The sequence below is a fragment of the Watersipora subatra genome, chromosome 10 (genome assembly GCF_963576615.1).
Source record: "Watersipora subatra chromosome 10, tzWatSuba1.1, whole genome shotgun sequence".
In the NCBI taxonomy this organism is placed as follows: domain Eukaryota; kingdom Metazoa; phylum Bryozoa; class Gymnolaemata; order Cheilostomatida; family Watersiporidae; genus Watersipora; species Watersipora subatra.
In genome coordinates, this window is record NC_088717.1 from 28,110,644 (window position 1) to 28,125,756 (window position 15,113).

The 15,113-nt window shown below is 35.1% G+C and overlaps 1 pseudogene; it reads left to right on the forward strand.

Moving 5' to 3' along the window:
• The first annotated feature begins 2,896 nt into the window (after positions 1–2,896).
• LOC137406934 (clumping factor A-like) lies at positions 2,897–10,728 on the forward strand (annotated as a pseudogene).
• The last annotated feature ends 4,385 nt before the right edge of the window (positions 10,729–15,113 follow it).

Sequence of the window (15,113 nt, forward strand, 5' to 3'; positions counted from 1 at the left end):
CTTTAGTATCGAGCACTTTATGCTGACTTCTAGCCTATACTTTTTTATATCTACGTATATGTATCTATTTTTATATGTCTATACACATGTCATTTGTTGGTCTGTTGTCTGTGTGCCCAGCTGGAGGGATAAAACTTTAGGAGCAAAAGGTCCGCTGTACTGCAATTGAACTCGGAGCCTGTATGTCTGCAGGCGAGCATGCTATTCTCTTGGCCCGGTGACTACATTACTATACAATGGAATAATTGCAGTCATACTCATTACAATTGTAAAATATGCACTATGCTATAATACTATCGTCAGGGTTTCCAACCTTTTTCATTCAGTTCAGTTCTTATGCCTTTTCATAAATTTGATTCCCCACCCACTTTTAACTCACATGTCTAAAACAACCGATACAAATTAAAATCACATTTTATTGTACATATCCCAACATATGACAACCTATTATTATTTTTTATACAGCTCGCATACAACGCACAACAATACAAAACCTTGGGCATGACGGTGAATTGGTTTATGACTAGGTTTACTTACTATTCAATCAAAGTCTGGATGGATTTGTTCACATCTATCTGGGTTCTGACTAATAGCTCATTATTAGCAACTAGTGTTATTGATAAAACCAAAATGTTAAATTATGAAATCCAAACTCACATGGCACTGCAGGACATAAATTAAAAATTAAAAAAATTAGACACCTCTCTGTTCCCCCTTGTATACTCAAAATTCCCCCCTAGGAAGAATTCCTTCCTGGTTGGGAACCCCTGTACTATCGGTTACTACTAACACGCTTGAAAATCATGATTGGTTGTGTGAGAGACCATAACGCGTAAAGATTATGGGCACAATTAGAAGCATGGGTCTTATTATAGCAAAGATTTGACTAGTATAAGTTACGAGCTCAAGTTACTCGAATTCATCGGATAGAGAAAATTAGCCAATGAATGGCAATTACATTACCTGCCACTGTTTATAAGCCATTCTTTTATTACCCATGCAATGCCGGCATTCAGTAGTCTATATTATTGGCAAGTATTCCCACGACCAAACAAGAGCGAAGCGATTGATTGGGAGATTTATGATAAATGCACATGTGCACACAACCCCCGAAAAATTATCCGTTAACGGCCGTCACCAAACCCTTGCAACAAAACCCTATCAACAAATTTAACTATTTTTCAGTAAAGTCGTTTAAATATAATAATGATACAAAACGCATATAAACCTATTTAAATATGTTACCAAGCCTTTGAAAGGTTACCGCAAATTCCTAAAACTAACCCATCTGATCGGATTATACACAAATAGACAGATTAATTTGGACGAAAATCGCCATACAACAATTGAAAAGCTTGGTTTAATAAAAGTTGACCGAAAATTGAAACGCCGAGCGACAGAGAATAGAACGATAAAGTCGTGCGCATTTCACGAAAAAATAACGTGCACATTTCACCCGTCTATAGCATTGTTGAAGGTTTCTGTAATTAGCGTAGGAGTACTGAAATCGTTTCATTTCAGTAAAGGAAATGACGATGATATTTTTTCTAACGATTCTTATGAGATTACGATATTTAATTATAAGTTTGGATATTCTTCTTGATATTGTTAGCTATGACGTTTTGAAATGTAAACAAAATTGTGCATTGGTTTTTTATTATTACTGTATTACTATTACTAAGTTTGTGATATTCTTTTTAATATTGTTAGCTATGATGTTTTTAAATGTAAACAAAATTGTTCATTGGTTTTCTATTATTACTGTACTACTATGTTAATAATATTGGTATTCTATTAATATCAGTGCATTTTACTTCTATTATTGCATTTCTCCTATTGCAGGAGGAGAAATATAAACATATAATCTTTTCCTTTTATTATTGCTGTTTGTCATGACCAAACACTTTTTTAAATAGATTTTCTTAAAATCTATATAAATATCACTTCGTGATATTGTTAGCTATGACGTTTTGAAATGTAAACAAAATTGTGCATTGGTTTTTTATTATTACTATATTAATAATATTGGTTTTTCTAATAATATCAGTGCATTTTACTTCTAATATTGGCCAATATTGCATTTCTCCTACTGCATGGGTAGAGATATAAACATATAATCTTTTCCTTTCATTATTGCTGTTTGTTGTATATAATAACACCCACACCCAGTACATTACAGCTACCATTGCAGTTATCCTATTGCACTGCAGTGCCATTTGACTGCTAATATTGCATTTCTCAACCAACAGCACCCTTTTTTTTTTCCAATATCACTTTGGTCGTGGGCTGTATGACAGGGGAATTTCTAGTTTTATTATTCTAATTTTTATCTTTCATGTCTCTAAGTGCCTTTCCTGAACCCGCTGTAAGGCTAAAACTCGTTTTATAACTATTGTCTGGCCAGTGATCTCTATGTCTCTAACGTTATGTATAGTACAATGAGAAGCACGACGGATGACAGAATGAGTAGAACACAGTAATACTAATAACTGATAGCAAATGATGTGATTTACCAGCTGACCTTGGCAGCGTTACCAGCACACTTAGCATCGCTATAAAAAACAGGTAATGTTTATAAATATTTTTGGACAGAACTGCCATAATGATGTTTAATGATTGAACTAATAATAAACTAATAACTAGTTATTAGAAAAAATAGTAATAAAGTATTTTAAACACTAAATGGTATTTGATTTTATTGATTTCTTTTCATTGTATTATTGTTGAATAGCGTAATTTGAAAACTTCTATTTAAAATAAAATTATTGCCTATAAATTAATAGGATATCAATGTGAAAACTAGTTGACATTGTGATCTATTTAGTGGAAAAAGTATTTTGGTTGTCATGGTTACAGAAAAGACTGAAAACCAAATGTATGGTAGGTCAGGTTGAATATGGCAATACCGGTCTATCCGCCTGGTCAACTACCCTATGGTCAACCACTCTATGGTCAACCATCCTATAGTCAACCACCCTTCGGCCAACCTCCTCCTGGCCAGCCATCGTACGGTATGCAAACCGATCAGCAACTTCTATATGGTCCGCCGATGGCATTTTCACCTCAGGGATATAGGCCACCATCCACACCTGCTGCGCCATACGAACATACAAGAGAGAACTGCTGCGACAACCTCGTGTGGCCAATGGTGATGGTGGCTTTGTGCTGCAACATTGTCTTGGGACTTATTCCTTTGATATTAGCGTGTGAGTTCAGTTTACTGCTAAGTTTTGAGATGAAATAGGACTATGATGAATCTACTGGTTTAAACTGTTTTCAGTTTCTCTTGTCGGCATGAAAATTGAAAAAGGTGTTGCATGTTTGCAAGAAAAAGAATCTTTGCTGTTTCAATAACGTAGTCATATGACTGAAACAACATCTGGCATTAAATATGACCTTACACAACATTTTAAAATATTTTATCAGAAATTATCAATATTTTTTTATCATTTGCGTTTGTTTTTAATACTTGAAATGATCTGACTGCCACGATGCTTCAAGATTAAAATCAACAAAACATGAAAGTGTGATTATGTCATCTATATTCGCACTTCAGCAAAGAGACCAACAGAATAGAGTCAATAGCACTGCAACTTGAACGCTGTAGCCGATATGAGTGATGAGAGAAACAGGCTGCCGCGCAACTAGTGACATCATTTTGGCACATATCTTCTTCTGAGTGTTTTAGCCGTAATCAAGTTTTGTCAATTTTAATCTTGTAACATCCTGGCAGTCAAATTGCTTCAAATATAAAGAACTATTGCAAATGATAAATCATCTCAACACTTACTGAAAATTTTACTAAAATTCTGGGTAAGTTCATCTTTCAAGGAGTGAGTAGTCTGGGAATTGGAAACTTTTATATTTCCAGGAGAGGAGAGAGAGAGATCGCTAACATAGTTGAGTACCATAGTAGACAACTTTGGATATCATAAAAATGCTTTTCAAGAAAATATGTAGAATTTACTGACTGCTTATATTTGAAAGGCTAAATGAGCAGAACAGTGTCCAGGATTTATTGATAGTAGACATTCTTGCTCTTGCTTACTATTGCTTCCGTTCTTTAACCTCTCTTCTATCTCTCATCGCTTTAATATTAAAAAGAAATAATACTTGACAGCATTAGCTCCTCACAATAACAAGTTAAAAACTGGACTGTAAAAACTGAGAATTGAGAGTTTGAGAATTGATAATGCGGAATGAGAACAAGGAATCGCAGAATTGAGAATTAATAAGGAGGCTTGAATTCAGCTGAATATAAGACTGCTAGTAACTAAAAATCGACTTTAAAATAATCATTTAGCGAAGAAATCCTTAACAATATTTTTTTATCTTTAACAATAATTTATCCTTAACATTTAAGGATATTGTTAAAGGTTGATTCGTAACAAAATTCGCATTACAGTTATTTGGTATCAAAAAGTTCACCATGTCTTACTCTACTGTGTTGTAGGTGCAAAATATGTGGAAATGTGATTACAAGCTCTTAAAAGCTGAAAAAGTGAACAGTTAATCGCAGCCATCACGAAAACACCTTAGGTTGGAATCCCTCTCCAAAACGGCTCAAATGAGATGTAGTTGAAGACGATGTTTTGCTTTTTTACACTTTCATGCAACCTCATTCGTTGAAATGTTTTCACAAATATACTTCACACATTCAATAAAACCATGTCTATTGTCCTTACGCGTCTATTTCATCATCATCATTGTAATGCTGTCACTTTCAGCACTGATATCTCTAAATCTAGCCTAAAAATTAGTTTAATTATTTAACCTTAGCTCGAAGGAGTGCATATCATCCTCTGATAAACATGAGGAGCCTGTTGGTCACTCGTGATAGTCAAAAAAATGCTGCAGAATTTGTTCTGCAGCATTTAGCAGGAAGTATGAGTCACATGATCAGATTACGACTAGATGATTAGACTAAGCTGAAACAAAACTGTAAAGTTGCGGGCATCTATATTTGATAGGGGCTTTCCGGTAGAACCCGAAGTCATAAACTTCGGGTTCTACCGGAGTCATAAACTTGAAGTCATAAACTTTGTCATAAACTAGTGCTATGAGACGTTGTACATTGAACATTTTATTGGCCTTTTATTTCAGGTGATAACACCATGTGTCAAAAAATAACCACGTCGAGTTGAGTACGTCACCAAAACAAAGGGATTTCAACCTACGGCATTTTCGTGATGGCTGCGATTGATTGTTTGTTTTTGAGCTTTTAAGAGCTTGTAATCACACTTTCACATAATATGTGGAAGTGTGATTATTTTGGACCTTCAACACAGCAGTGTAAGACATGGTGAACTTCTTGATACCAAATAACTGTAATGTGAATTTTGTTGCAAGTCAACCTTTATAAATAAAAAGTCTCTTCTTGCTGTAATTAGTGTTTACAGCAAAGGGAGATATTGTGTAGTGGTAGCCAGTCAGGCACTAGCACCGAGTGTTCCAGCTGAAAGGTCACAAATAAGGTTAGAAACAAGTAATCACTATAAGCCGACGTATATAGTGTATATAAAACACGGGAAGGTTTGAGAAGGTGATAAAACATTCTGTATAACAAAACTTAGCGAACACGGATTCAGGGGATGCAAAAAGGATTTTTTTCTTAGTTTTACAAGTGAAAACTTTTTTTTGAAGGAAATATTCATTGGTCTTTGCTGCTATAGAGCTGTGATTTATTTGTTGGGTAAGTTGTCTCTCCTCACGGGATTAAATTCTCTCTCATAAGTGATGGCTTTGACAAGATACACAATTATAAATAAGCACAACAACATGTTAAAGTGTGAATAAGCATAACAATATGTTAAAGTGTGAATAAGTATAACAACATGTTAAAGTGTGAATAAGTATAACAACATGTTAAAGTGTGAATAAGTATAACAACATGTTAAAGTGTGAATAACTATAACAACATGTTAACATGTTAAAGTGTGAATAAACATAACAACATGTTAAAGTGTGAATAAGTATAATAGCATGTTAAAGTGTGAATAAGTATAACAACATGTTAAAGTACGAATAAGCATAATAACATGTTGAAGTGTGAATAAGTATAACAATATGTTAAAATATGAATAAGTACAACAACATGTTAAAGTGTGAATAAGTATAACAACATGTTAAAGTACGAATAAGCATAATAACATGTTGAAGTGTGAATAAGTATAACAACATGGTAAAGTGTGAATAAATATAAGAATATGTTAAAGTGTGAATAAGTATAACAACATGTTAAAGTGTGAATAAGTATAACAATATGTTAAAGTGTGAATAAGTATAACAACATGTTAAAGTGTGAATAAGTATAACAACATGTTAAAGTGTGAATAAGTATAACAACATGTTAAAGTGTGAATAAGTATAACAATATGTTAAAATATAAATAATTAAAACAATATCATCGATTCTGAGCATGATGAAAAACACGCAATGCCTTTGCAGTTACACCAATATTATCACACTCTCTATTACATTTACTCCTTACTGTTCATTCTTTTTTCACTAGTTTTTCCACAATTTATCTTGTATTGTCGCAAAAGGGCTTTTTGATTTTTCTTTTGTGTAAGCCTTAAATATTCATGATTATGCAATTTACAGGGCTGGCAACCGAGGAAAGACTTGACAATGAAAGGAGAAACAAGCGAAGAGCATCAGTATATGCCAGTATCATAGTCATTATTTTCAACATTCTTGTTGTTGTTGGACTTGCAGTGTATTTTAGCTATGGTATATAGCTATGGTATATAGCTATGGTATATAGCCATGGTATATATCTATGGTATATAGCTATGGTATATAACTATGGTATATAGCTATGGTATATCCAACTGAACATTCTACAAGCTACTTGATTTCTTTTTACCTTTTAGCTAAGAAGCTACAAAACTCTTTTATTTTTGTCTCATTTATTTGTGTATCTTCATGTTGTCAATGAAAGAAAAGATTTTAATGTAATTACCAATAATTTTCTAATTCATTTTTAAATTAGTTCAGTACATGCTAACTTAAGTTAACATATATCACATGATCATATATACATTATTACTATTTCAGCCCCGATATTTGATTACACAGAGTGATGCCTTAAAAGACAGTTGCGTAATCGTACACTAGAAGTAATCGTACACTAGAAGTAATCGTACACTAGAAGTAATCGTACACTAGAAGTAATCGTACACTAGAAGTAATCGTACACTAGAAGTAATCGTACACTAGAAGTAATCGTACACTAGAAGTAATCGTACACTAGAAGTAATCGTACACTAGAAGTAATCGTACACTAGAAGTAATCGTACACTAGAAGTAATCGTACACTAGAAGTAATCGTACACTAGAAGTAATCGTACACTAGAAGTAATCGTACACTAGAAGTAATCGTACACTAGAAGTAATCGTACACTAGAAGTAATCATACACTAGAAGTAATCGTACACTAGAAGTAATCGTACACTAGAAGTAATCGTACACTAGAAGTATTAGTACACTAGAAGTAATCATACACTAGAAGTAATCGTACACTAGAAGTAATCGTACACTAGAAGTAATCATACACTAGAAGTAATCGTACACTAGAAGTAATCATACACTAGAAGTAATCGTACACTAGAAGTAATCGTACACTAGAACTAATCGTACACTAGAAGTATTAGTACACTAGAAGTAATCATACACTAGAAGTAATCGTACACTAGAAGTAATCGTACACTAGAAGTAATCGTACACTAGAAGTAATCGTACACTAGAAGTAATCGTACACTAGAAGTAATCATACACTAGAAGTAATCGTACACTAGAAGTAATCGTACACTAGAAGTAATCGTACACTAGAAGTAATCATACACTAGAAGTAATCGTACACTAGAAGTAATCGTACACTAGAAGTAATCGTACACTAGAAGTAATCGTACACTAGAAGTAATCGTACACTAGAAGTAATCGTACACTAGAAGTAATCATACACTAGAAGTAATCGTACACTAGAAGTAATCGTACACTAGAAGTAATCGTACACTAGAAGTAATCGTACACTAGAAGTATTAGTACACTAGAACTAATCGTACACTAGAACTAATCGTACACTAGAAGTAATCATACACTAGAAGTAATCGTACACTAGAAGTAATCGTACACTAGAAGTAATCGTACACTAGAAGTAATCATACACTAGAAGTAATCGTACACTAGAAGTAATCGTACACTAGAAGTAATCGTACACTAGAACTAATCGTACACTAGAAGTATTAGTACACTAGAAGTATTAGTACACTAGAAGTATTAGTACACTAGAAGTATTAGTACACTAGAAGTATTAGTACACTAGAAGTATTGTTTGATGTAGAAAGGAGAGATTTATAGCTTCTAATGACTAGCTGAATGCCTGGTGTTGCCCGAGGAATAAAAAATGTTTTTACATAAAAAATTTATTTTTCATCAACATATACAACATTTACCATTCTAACTTTGAAATGAAGGTATTTGTTTATATATGTGTGTCTCTAGTCAATGCATAATTTAAATAATAGAAACCTCGAGGCATAGCTAAAACAGACTGTAGAAAGACATTTCTTACCTTTTATGCTACGCATAATGAATGGCAGGTAGTTGACAATGTAGAGTAACGATGTAGTTGTCATTGGCTAAGTGTCTTTGCCCAATGCATGTAAGTAACTTAAGCTAGTAACTTGAGCTAATATTGTAATATTTACTGAAATAAGAGCCGTGTCAGTCCAAAGCCAGCTAAGAGCATTAAAAGAAAAACTGCATCTCGCAAGAATTGAATCCACGCAGTTTGATGCACAGATGCGAATCCAAGATCACTACCACTAAACCTTGCCATGCGTCGGCATCACGGTGCATACAACCATTACGCATCATGACCTCTCACAGCAAACCGACTGCAAGCATGCGTATTTTAACCAATCGCTAATAACTGGACATACGGATGATGACTGGCAGAGACAACCATTTGATATTATGTGTATAGATGAACAAAATTTTGGTATTCTCGATGGTGTTTTGTGTTAGTTCAATAAATCAACATATTGCGATTACCAGATACTAGCAGTCGCTGAATCGACTTGATCAGCTTAAAGAGAATATTTACATCATCGTCTTGTATTTTTTATTATAAACAGGATTATTATAAAATGAAGCGTTAGTGACTTTTGAAAATAAGAAAGTTGCTTCCGTTCAAACGGGATTGTCAATGAGAAGTGATAAAAACCTTCATCATCACCCATCATCATCATTAAGAGTTTTAGCGTCGGGCTAAAAATTGTTATTCTTTAAAATAAACTTTATTTTGCTTATTTTTAGCTGATGACCGATGTGATCGTGTCGATAGAAGATAACCCCATTGACAAATAAACTAATCAATTTACATAAGACTCGCAACATAGATACTAATGCTCAGAGACTGACTCCTATGACTCAGAGACTGACTCCTATGACTCAGAGACTGACTCCTATGTCTCAGAGACTGACTCCTATGTCTCAGAGACTGACTCCTATGACTCAGAGACTGACTCCTATGACTCAGAGACTGACTCCTATGACTCAGAGACTGACTCCTATGTCTCAGAGACTGACTCCTATGACTCAGAGACTGACTCCTATGACTCAGAGACTGACTCCTATGACTCAGAGACTGACTCCTATGACTCAGAGACTGACTCCTATGTCTCAGAGACTGACTCCTATGTCTCAGAGACTGACTCCTATGACTCAGAGACTGACTCCTATGTCTCAGAGACTGACTCCTATGTCTCAGAGACTGACTCCTATGTCTCAGAGACTGACTCCTATGACTCAGAGACTGACTCCTATGTCTCATAGACTGACTCCTATGTCTCAGAGACTGACTCCTATGGCTCAGAGACTGACTCCTATGACTCAGAGACTGACTCCTATGACTCAGAGACTGACTCCTATGTCTCAGAGACTGACTCCTATGTCTCAGAGACTGACTCCTATGACTCAGAGACTGACTCCTATGACTCAGAGACTGACTCCTATGACTCAGAGACTGACTCCTACGTCTCAGAGACTGACTCCTATGACTCAGAGACTGACTCCTATGACTCAGAGACTGACTCCTATGACTCAGAGACTGACTCCTATGACTCAGAGACTGACTCCTATGTCTCAGAGACTGACTCCTATGTCTCAGAGACTGACTCCTATGACTCAGAGACTGACTCCTATGTCTCAGAGACTGACTCCTATGTCTCAGAGACTGACTCCTATGTCTCAGAGACTGACTCCTATGACTCAAAGACTGACTCCTATGTCTCATAGACTGACTCCTATGTCTCAGAGACTGACTCCTATGACTCAGAGACTGACTCCTATGTCTCAGAGACTGACTCCTATGACTCAGAGACAGACTCCTATGACTCAGAGACTGACTCCTATGACTCAGAGACTGACTCCTATGACGCAGAGACTGACTCCTATGACTCAGAGACTGACTCCTATGACTCAGAGACTGACTCCTATGTCTCAGAGACTGACTCCTATGACTCAGAGACTGACTCCTATGACTCAGAGACTGACTCCTATGACTCAGAGACTGACTCCTATGACTCAGAGACTGACTCCTATGTCTCAGAGACTGACTCTTATGTCTCAGAGACTGACTCCTATGTCTCAGAGACTGACTCCTATGTCTCAGAGACTGACTCCTATGACTCAGAGACTGACTTTTATGTCGCGATTGTCTAGCAAAATACTTATGAAATATGTTTGACCAGCTTGGTCAAGAGTATACCAATAATTTTCAACTATAAACTGCAGCGCAGAGAAAGTTCTAGCGGGGCAACTTGTGAGGAATTAATAAACTTTCTTCACACCACCGGATCAAATTCACACGCTAAAGACTCAATAACTTCAGATGTGTACAAATAGTGTGTTCTAGCTGGCCAGCTATTTGGCAATGCACATTTCAGTGTTTATTAAATGTTAGCAGTTGTTTTAGGCAGTGCTTCCACCTGATCTTTAAAAGTTTACTTGCAATAAAATTCATATTAAATTTATTTGGTATCAAAAGATTTACCATGTCTTACTCTGTTGTGTTGTAGGTGCAAAATATGTGGAAATGTAATTACAAGCTCTTAAAAGCTCAAAAACGAACAGTTAATCGCAGCCACACGAGACCGCCGTTGTTTGGATTCTCTTTCCAAAACAGCTCAAATGTGACGTAGTTGTGGGAGATGGTTTCTGTTTATACATTCATGCAACCTTATTCGTTGAAATATTTTCACAAATATACTTCACGCATTCAATAAAACCATGTCTATTGTTCTTACGCGTCTGTTTTATCGTCATTGTAATGATGTCACTTTTAGCAGTGATATCTTATAACTTACCGTAAAAATTCATCTAATTTTTTAACCTTACCTCAAAGGCGTACATATCATTGTCTGATAATCATGACGAGCATGTTGGTCACCTGTGATAATCGAAAAATTATTTTTGAAGTATTGGGTCACATGATCAGATTACGACTAGACGATTAGACCATGCTGAAACAAAACTGTAAAGTAGCGAGCATCTATATTTGATACGGGGTCTTCGGCAAAACCCGAAGTGTTTGTCATAAACTAGTGTTACGATAAGTTTTATATTGAGCTTTTTATTGACCTTTCAATTCACGTGACAACATCACGTAACAAGACAATAACCAAACTGTCATGAATACGTCAGAGAAATAAACAGATTCCCATCTACGACGGCTTTTCGTTTTAGAGCTTTTGAGAGCTTGTAATCACATTTCCACATATTTGGCACCTTCCAGACAACAGAGTAAGACATGATGAATCTTTTGATACCAAATAACTGTAATGTGAATTTTGTTGCAAGTCAACCTTTATTAAAGATTGACTTGCAACAAAATTCACATTAAAGTTATTTGGTATCAAAAGATTCACTGTGTCTTACTCTGCTGAGTTGTAAGTGCAAAATATGTAGAAATGTGATTACAAGCTCTTAAAAGCTCAAAAATAAACAGTTAATCGCTGCCATCAGGAAACTGCCTTAGATTAGAATTCCTTTCCAAAACGGCTCAAATGGGATGTAACTTAACACGATGACTTCTGTTTACATTTTCATGCAACCTCATTCATCGAAATATTTTCACAGATATACTTTACATATTCAATAAAACCATGTCTGTTGTCCGTACGCGCCTATTCAATCATCGTTATGCTGTTACTTTGAGCACTGTTATCTCAAAACCTCCTGTAAAAGTGTAAAAATTTGTTTAATTTTTTAAATTCAGCTCGAAGGAGTGTATATCATCCTCTGATAAACAAGACAAGCCTGTTGGTCACCTGTGATAGTAGAAAATTGCTGCAGAAATTATTTGCATTGTTTGGCAGGAAGTATGGGTCACGTGATCAGATTACGACTAGACGACTAGACCAAGCCCAAACAAAACTGTAAAGTAGTGAACATCTATATTTGATACAGGTTTTCGGTAAAACTGGAAGTGTTTGTCATAAACTAGTGCTAATTCACGTGAGAACATCTCCTGTCAAAACAATAACCAAATCGTTTGACTACGTCAGAAAAATATATTTATTCCAATCTACGGCGGTTTCGTGATGGCTGCGATTAACTCTTCATTCTTGAGCTTTTAAGAGCTTGTAATAACATTTCCACATATTTTGCACATACAACACAACAGAATAAGACATGGTAAATCTTTTGATACCAAATAACTGTAATGTGAATTTTGTTGCAAGTCAACCTTTAAATTAACTTTTTCTGTTCAACTGACTCTATCTCAGGGGTTTCCAACCTTTTTCATTTAGTTCCCCCCTTATACCTTTTCATAAATTTGATTGCTCACCCAGTTTTAACTTACATGATTAAAAATAACCGATACGAATTATAATCCCATTTTATTGTACTTATATAAACATGTATAAGTATGTATACATGTATGTATTATTAATTTTTATACAGCACGCATACAACACACAACAATACATGACTCTCGGCATGGCGGTGAATTGGTTTATGACTATATTAACTTAATATCCAATCAAAGTCTGGATGGATGTGTTCACATACATCTGGGTTGTGACTAGTAGCTCATTATAAGCAAATAGTGTTCGAGATAAAACCAAAATGTTAAATGATGAAACCCAAACTCACACGGCACTGCAGGACATATATTAAAAATTTAACAAATTAGACACCGCTCTGTTCTCCCTTGTATACTCAAAATTCCCCCCTAGGAAGAATTCCTCCCTGATTGGGAACCCCTGCTCTATCTGATCTATAATCACAACTTATAATACTATTCAAGTAACTCTCTTTAATACAAAAATAATATATTTATATCTCAAGCTTGAATTTGTGATTATTTTGTTGAACAAATAGCCTTTACTCTGCGAGTGATTACATAACAAAATTGGACAACTCCAAATGAACAAGTACAACTAAACAAATTTAATGGTTTTATTGGTAAAATACACGATTTGCCAGGTAAGTATGAGTTTAACAGCCACAACTATAATCTCACAATTTTGCTTTCTTGTTTACTATGGAAATAGCAACAAATAGCATACTCAATATACATTTGCTTGTCCATAAAATAATTTACCCATGACAATAACTAGTCTTAAAAAATAATATCAGGTACACCACATTTTCTTGCAAGCTTGAGCTGTGGAAACTTTCTTGACGGAGGATTGCACCAGCAGGTTTTCCATGGATAAATTTTACAATTTCATAGCAACTTTTAGTGACTATTTAAGGTACTTTGGAGTAACTCATAATCTACTATATATGTGTTGTCTGTGTGCGTGTGTGTGTGTGCGTGCGTGCGTGTGTGCGTGCATGCGTGTGTGTGTATCCCATAGATATATATACCTAGATTGGCCAATAGGGAAAAAGCCTGTCAGACATAAATAGCACGACGTAACGTCACTGTATTGTACCTCACGCCTGACTGCACTGCTGTTTACAATGAATCTAATGGGAAGAAGGTAACAAAATTACATTTATTTTCACATAAAAACCTTCTTGTATACATAATCCAGTAAACTAAAGCAATTCTGTGATAATATCTGATAACCACCATAGATTAAAACTATAAAAGCTATGAATTGTTGCACACAAATCATGAGCCATCATGGCTTTATTTGCAACCTCTCTTATCCCCATTCTCTCTTTTTCCCTTCTCCAAAAAATAAGTTAGAAGGGGAAAAGAGAGAAGGGGAATGGAGAGGGGAGGGGAAATAGCCCACCCACTCAAAGAGCCAGACCTTGGCTAGGTAAATAGACTAATATGCTGAACTAAACATGACTAAATATGATGAGTATGCAAGTATGTCTGAAGTCAAAAATGAGACAGAATGATTATTTTACAGCTGGCTATGTAGCTGGCTAGGTCACCAAAGCTGAAGTGTAATGATTGTACCACTAGCATCGTGGATGTTACCAACGTTGATGTAAACCAAGCAACGAATTCCCTAATCACAGTTAAGAATCAGGGTGGCTTGACTTTGTCTTCTCCTGTGGTGATTGAGGTTTGCAACCACAGTTAGAAAGTGACAAGAGTGTTGCTTAGTAGTGCTGGATTGGTGAAAAACTTTGCCAGGCTAGCACTAATTGCCACCACTAAGAAGCCAGTCACGAAAGGACAATACCAAGTTATTTGTACAATATGCAAAAGGAAGTTAAAGGTTGACTTGCAACAAAATTCACATTGTAGTTATTTGGTATCATAAGATTCACCATGCCTTACTCTATTATGTTGTAGGTGTGAAATATATGAGAAGGTGATTACAAGCTCTTAAAAGCTAAAAACTTATACAGTCATACTTCAACTTACGAGCTTAATGCGTTCCGAGACTGAGCTCGTATGTTAATATACTCGCATGTTGGTGCAATTTATTTATATATCGAACAATTAAATATATATTGCTTGGTTTCCATACTCTAAAAATGCAAATAAAACACTCAAAACAAGATATTGTAACAAAAAGAACATGTTGGTTATTGTCATAATTTACTACATGCCTTCAAAAAGCAACAATTAAAAAATAATACGAAAAATGTGATTATTTAAAATGTAAAATTAAATACATACAATAGCA